Source organism: Callorhinus ursinus, unplaced genomic scaffold, assembly GCF_003265705.2.
Source record: "Callorhinus ursinus isolate GAN/ISIS: 27379988/994484 unplaced genomic scaffold, GSC_fseal_2.0 scaffold63, whole genome shotgun sequence".
Lineage (NCBI taxonomy): Eukaryota > Metazoa > Chordata > Mammalia > Carnivora > Otariidae > Callorhinus > Callorhinus ursinus.
In genome coordinates, this window is record NW_027397125.1 from 327873 (window position 1) to 334674 (window position 6802).

Sequence of the window (6802 nt, forward strand, 5' to 3'; positions counted from 1 at the left end):
GTGAGAGATCACTCAGTAGGCTGTGGCAATAGCCCAGGTGAAAGATGATGGTGGCTTTGGTTAGTATTCTAACAGTGGGGATGATGGGAAGAGTTTGGATTCAAGACAGTTTCAAAGCAGAGCCAACAATGTTTGCTGGTGGGCTGCTGCAGGAACGGGGAAGTGGCAGAGTGGTAGAAGGGTTTCGGAACTGAATGTGAACCAGTGTGACTGAGTCCTGGGAGCTCTGGTGTGAGGCGAGGCTAGACAGAGAAAGTAGGGACAAACCATGTAGGACCATGAGAACGATGTCGAAGATTGTTTTCTCATCCTAAAAGCAATGAGATTGTGGCAGGATCTGTGCTTTAGGAAAATCACTCTGGCTATAGTTTGGGGAATTGATCAGATGAGGAGAAAAATGGGTGCAGGAATATTTCTGAACTAGGCTGGGTGAGAGATTATAATGGTTTGGACTAGACTGGTGGCAGTGGAGATGGAAAGAAGTGGATGGACCCTAGAGGTATTCACGAGGTAGTTGATAGGAGGCTGTGATGAGTGGATGTGGACAGAGTGAGGAAGAGTGAGAAGTGTCTGATGCTCAGAGCATGGTTTAGAGTTAGAGATGCACAGTTTGGGTAATCTACCTACAGGTGGTCATTGATGAGATGGCTTAGAGAGAAGTGAGTGGGATGAGAGAATGACCTAATGCTAAGCCTTAAGGAACGTCACCATCAAAGTAGGGGAAAGCTGAGCCTGCAAGGGAAACAAAGGAAGAGCTCTAATGGGGTAGGAGGCAAACCAGAAGAAAGTAGTGTTGTGGAAGTCACAAGAGTGGGGTACTCAGCCATGTCTGGGGATGTTAAGACTAATGTAAGATGATCAAGATGTGCCCATTAACTTGAACCATATTAACGACCACAGAGACCTATTTTATTTAATTATTTACTTATTTTATTTAAATTCAATTAATTAACATATAGTGTATTATTAGCTTCAGAGATAGAGTTCAGTGATTCATCAGTTGAATATAACACCCCGTGCTCATTACATCAAGTGCCCTCCTTAATGCTCATCACTCAGTTACCACATCCTCCCACCCACCTCCCCTCCTGCAACCCTCAGTTTGTTTCCTATAGTTAAGAGTCTTATGGTTTGTCTCCCTCTCTGATTTCATCTTATTTTATTTTTCCTTCCCTTCCCCTGTGATCCCACAGAGACCTGTTTTTAATAGCATGTTGAGGCGGGAGGCCATATGGGTTGAGGAGTGAATAGGGTATAAAGAAATGAAGATCATGAGCAAAATAACCCTTCTGAGCAGTTTGCATGTAAAGAGAGAAGGATAGGAAGGCAGAGTCAGACATGTGAAACTGAGGAAGATTTTATTATTTTTTAAAATGGTTTTCTAGTAGGAAGAATCCAGGTGAGAGTAAGGGTTAAATTTAAAAGAGAGTAGAGATAATTGACAGTGAAAAGTTCTTAACTTCTTTTTTTTCTTTGTAATTGTAAACTTACATATAATATGTTAGTTTCAATGTACATAGTACAAATCACACATAGTGATTTGGCAATTATATACGTTACAAAATGCTCACCCTGGTAAGTGTAGTTACCCCTATTACCATACAAAATTATTGCAGTATTATTGACTATATTCCCCATGCTGTACTTTTCATTCCAGTGACTTACTTAATATATAACTGAAAGTTTGTACCTCTTAATTCCCTTTGTCAATTTCACCCATCCCCGCCCCCACCTCCTCACCTCTGGCAACTACCAGCTTGTTCTCTGTATTTATGAGTCTGTTTCTGCTTTGTTTGTTCATTTGTTTTGTTTTTTAGATTCCACATATCAGGGAAAGCATATATTTGTCTTTCTCTGTTGGACTTTACGTATCAAAATACTCTTTATGTCCCTCTGTGTTGTTGCAAATGGTGAGATTTCATTCATTTTTATGGCTGAGTAATATTCTATTGTATGTATATACCACATCTTCTTTATCCACTTATCTATTGATGGACACTTAGGTTGCTTCCATGTCTTGGTTATTGTAAATAATGCTGCAATAAACATAAGGATGCACATATCTTTTCAAATTAGTGTTTACATTTTCATCTGGTAAATACCCAGAAGTAGAATTACTGGATCATATGGTATTTCTTTTTTTAATTTCTTGAGGAACCTCCATATTGTTTTCCAGAGTGGCTGCACAAATTTACATCCTCACCAATAGCACACAAGGGTTTCCTTTTCTCCACATCCTCACCAACACTTGTTATTTCTCATCTTTTTGATTCTAGCCATTCTGACAGGTGTGAGGTGATTTGTCACTGTGGTTTTGATTTGCATTTCCCTGATGATTAGTGACGTTGAGCATCTTTTCATGCGTCTGTTGGCCATCTATTTCTCTTCTTTGGAAAATGTCAATTCAGACCCTCTGCCCATTTTTTGATTGCATTATTTGTTTTATTAGTGTTGAGTTATATGAGTTCTTATATACTTTGGATATTAATCCTTTATTATATGTATCATTTGCAAATATCTTCTTCCCTTCAGTAGGTTGCCTTTTGGTTTTGTTGATGGCTTCCCTCAGTGTGCAAAAGCTTTTAGTTTGATGTTGTTTCAATAGTTTATTATTGCTTTGGTTTCCCTTGTCTGGGGAAACAGATCCAGAAAAATATTTCTATGGCCAATGTCCAAGAGTTTATTGCATGTTTTCTTCTAGGAGTCTTATGGTTTTAGGTTCCACATTTAATCCATTTTTAATTTATTTTTGTGTATGGTATAAGAAAGTGGTCCAGCTTCAGCTTTGCGCAGTGGCAGTATCGTAGCCAATGAGGTTTATCCGAGGCGCGATTATTGCTAATAGAAAGTGGTCCAGCTTCATTCTTTTGCATGTGGCTGGCCAGTTTTCCCACCACCATTTACTGAACAGACTGTTTTTTTCCTATTGTGTATTCTTGGGTCCTTAAATATGAGAAATGAGACCTCCTCTATTTTACCAGAAAGGAAAGAGGGTGGGTTGGAGTATACAAGGATTTTCTTCTTTTTGATAGCTGTGAGATAAAGAAGTTCTCATTTAAGGCCTTTATTTTCTTTTGTAAAATAAGAAAAGAAGTAGAGTCTTCTGCTGGGAGTGAGATAGGAGGGACTATCATAGAATGTCCTAGATTAGGGGAGCTGGAGAAAGTTTGATAAGGTCATTGCAGAGGATGGGAGAGAGAGTTGACCAGAAAAATTTCATGAGCTTTCCAGGCAGCCTGAGAACCTATTTGAAATTGACAGTAATGGTGTAAGTAATCTGCTCAGTCATGTGACTCTCTTGCAGGCATAGGTTCCCTAGGTTTGGGGAAAGTTTAGCTGTTATGGGTAAGGTTAGGTTATTGTGTTCAGAAGGTAGGCAGATTGAATTTTGCTTCTGGAGGCATCAAGATTATGGGTGGTCACAATGTCCAGAATGTGACCCTGGTCTTGGGTGGATGAGGTGATCAAGGAAATGAGAGGCCAAGGGGTTATAAATATCATCCCAGGTAACTGTTCAAGTCATCCAGGATTAGGGCGGCCACTTCTCAGAGTACCAGAATGCTAACTGGATGAGAATGCAAGAAACAGGTAAACAGGTACAATTCATGACTCTTCCAGACAAACAGAAAGATGACAAGAGTTAAAGCCATCTTAAAGGAAGACTGGGAGTCAGGTGTCAGGGTTTCAAAATGAGACTGGGACTGACTGGGATTTGTAGAGATGACAGATCCGAAGAGGTAGACAGAGTGGTTTGCCCAAATGGTATGAGCCTCAAGAGAAGTCAGTTTGCTTTTTGCTTTTTTTTTTGTTTTGCATAAAAGGAGGAGCCACTAAAGGTCTGCATAGTAATGGGAAGCATGGACAACAGCAAACTCACCTTCTAAACTTAAGGTACATGGAGTGTGAGAGAATAAACTACTTTTCCTTGAGAAAGTTGCAATGAAAATGCAGAGTTAAACTTCCAGGACAGAGGCACACTCCAGAAATTGCCTCATGATACAGGAGTGGCAGTGAGAGAGTTTGGGATGTGGGGAAGACAAGGGCCAAATGAATCACAGGTGAGGAAGAACAGAATGTCATGGGATGATGGTATGGGAGAAATTTCCCCTGGTGACTTCTTTGTGGAGGGACTAGTCAAACAGTCTTCCTGGAGTATCTCTGCAAGCATTGTTAGTGGCTAGACAGTGTGGTCTCTGGCACCATAGAGGAACTCAGTTTAAGTTTAAATTGAGTTGGATTTTAACGGTGTCCTACTACCTTACTGTTTTGACATGTCCCCCAAGTCCAACACATATTTTGGCCCATCTCCTCCTCCTGGCTAAAGAGTGTTCACCTTCTGGCAAGGGACCTGGATTGACCGGAATTAAGATTTCTGCCAATTTTAGGTGGGGAGGGTTTCCTTTGGTTTAACATTTCATAGTTTCTCCTGTTCATTTTATTTGGATTATCCTTAATTGTAGGGAATATTTGCTTCTTATTTAAATACACAACTTTTACACCATCTGCAATAGACTGTATTTTCCAAAGATGGCCATGACCATATCTCCCTTCTCCATCAAGAGGTGGAGTCCATTTCTCTCCCTCCCCCTTGAATGTGCATGGGCTCCGTGACTGCTTTGATCAATCAAAGACAGCAGAAGTGATGGTGGACTTAGCACTTACTGGCTGGCAGCATCTCTTCCTGCCTCTTTAAGCCCTGAATACTCATGAAGCAGGCTACTCTAGTGGGGAGACAGGCCACATGAAGGAGAGAGGCCAGCTCAGACATGAGCTGAAGATGCCATCTTGCACACCCAGCCCCATCAAACCTTTAGAAGGTTCTAGCCCTAGTCGTTATCTAAATGCAGCAACACCAGAGAGTATGGAGAACCACCCAGGTGAGCTGAATCAACCTACAGATTCCTGTTAAGCCTCTAAGTTTTGGTTTGTTTAAGCAATAGTGGTTTGTTCAAGCAATACTCAAGACATCTTGGGTACTTCTATGTCTTATGTTTTTGTCATAGTAAAGCTTCTGTGCTTGGCCTTTTAAAATATAAACTGATAAAATATAAACTATGGTTTCTATTTTAATCATAAAAATGTATAATCAGTATACTATTACTAATTTATATGTTTTGTGTATAGTATATGTATTTTTTCTTGCTCATTAACAAAATGTTCCCTCTGTCTGACCTGACCCTCTACTTGTCCTCTGGCCCCTGTTCTCAGATATTCCTTTCCTGCTCCACACCCTAGCGATAGTCAGTGGGAGGAGTACCAGACAGGCTGGATGGAAGAATAGCAGCAGGAGGACAAGGGTAGGGAAGAAAAGAGAGAGAGCCCAGGAAAGCTTGGGAGAAGATTTTTGGTGGGGAGCCGAGAGCAGAGCAGAGAGAAGGATGTTTTGGGGACATTGTTGGTTATGAGAGAGGTAGAGAGTGAGAAGGAAAGGAGGAAAGGAATTTTAAGAAATGTGGACTTGGTTGAAAATTAAACTTGGCTGATCGTTTCTTGGCATTGACGCTGCACAGAGGCTATGCCCATGGGAGCCCAGTGGTAGGTTACTCAATAAGCATTAACATCTTTGAAATACTGAGATATATATGCATATACTGTATCCTCCCAGAGCATGTGTCTGTAAAGCAGTGATCATTGCTATCCATGGCTTAAGCCAAAAGAAGTTCTTGGAGAGAAGCTCTGATAGCTCATTGAACTCAGACAGGAAGTACAACTGGGCCCCTTGAGGGGCTACACTAAGAACCAGAGGACCACCAGGAAGTCTTTCCATCTGTCTTTAATTTTTCTTTAAAAATTTTTTATTGTGATAAAATATACATGACATAAATTTATCATCTTAACCATTTTCAAGTGTACAGTTCAGTGGCATTAAATACGTTAATAATGTTGTCCCCACCCAGGTACCCCATTACCTTTTTTTAAATTTTATTTCTAAGTAATCTCTACACCCAATGTGGGGCTCAAACCCACAACACCATTAAGAGAGTCACATGCTTTTTAAAGATTTCATTTTTAAGTGATCTCTCCACCATAACGTGGGGCTCAAACCTACAACCCCATTAAGAGTCACATGCTCTATGGACTGAGCCAGCCAGGCACCCCTGAATAGCTACCTTTTAACAGCATTTTTGTTTGCCATCTACACAGTTTTACCTTTTCCAGAATGTCATGTAAATGAAATCATACAGTGTGTAGCCTTTTCAGATTGGCTTTATTCACTTAGCAGTTATGCGTTTAAATTGATCTAAGTGTTTGTGTGGCTTCATAGCTCATTCCTTTTGTCACTGAATAGTATTCTATTAGATAGATCAACTGAGTTTGTTTATCCATTCACCAAGGACATTTTGATTGGTCCCAATGTTTGGTGATTATGAATAAAACTGCTTTAAACATTCACATGCAGAATTTTGCAGGGACATAAATTTTCAAATCAGTTAGCTAAATTCCTAGTAGCAGAGTTTCTGGGTCATATAATAAGACTATGTATACTTTGTATGAAATTGCCAAGCTGTCCTCCCAAGTGGTTGTACCGTTTCATATACTCACCAACAATAAATGAGGGTTCGTGTTGCTCTGCATCTTCACCAGCAATTGGCATTGTCAGTTTTTTGGATTGTAGCCATTTTAATAGGTATAGGGTAGTATCTCATGTCATTTTGATTTGCATTTCCCCAGTGACAAATGATGTAGTACAGCTCTTAATATACTTGTTTATTATCTGTATATCTTCTTTTGGTGAGGTGTTCATTCACATCTTTTGCCTTTTTCTTTCTTTCTTTCTTTCTTTCTTTCTTTCTTTCTTTCT

At 40.0% G+C, this 6802-nt stretch overlaps 1 pseudogene; it reads left to right on the top strand.

Moving 5' to 3' along the window:
- The first annotated feature begins 2781 nt into the window (after positions 1-2781).
- On the top strand, positions 2782-2955 carry LOC112839126 (U4 spliceosomal RNA; annotated as a pseudogene).
- Positions 2956-6802: the final 3847 nt, after the last annotated feature.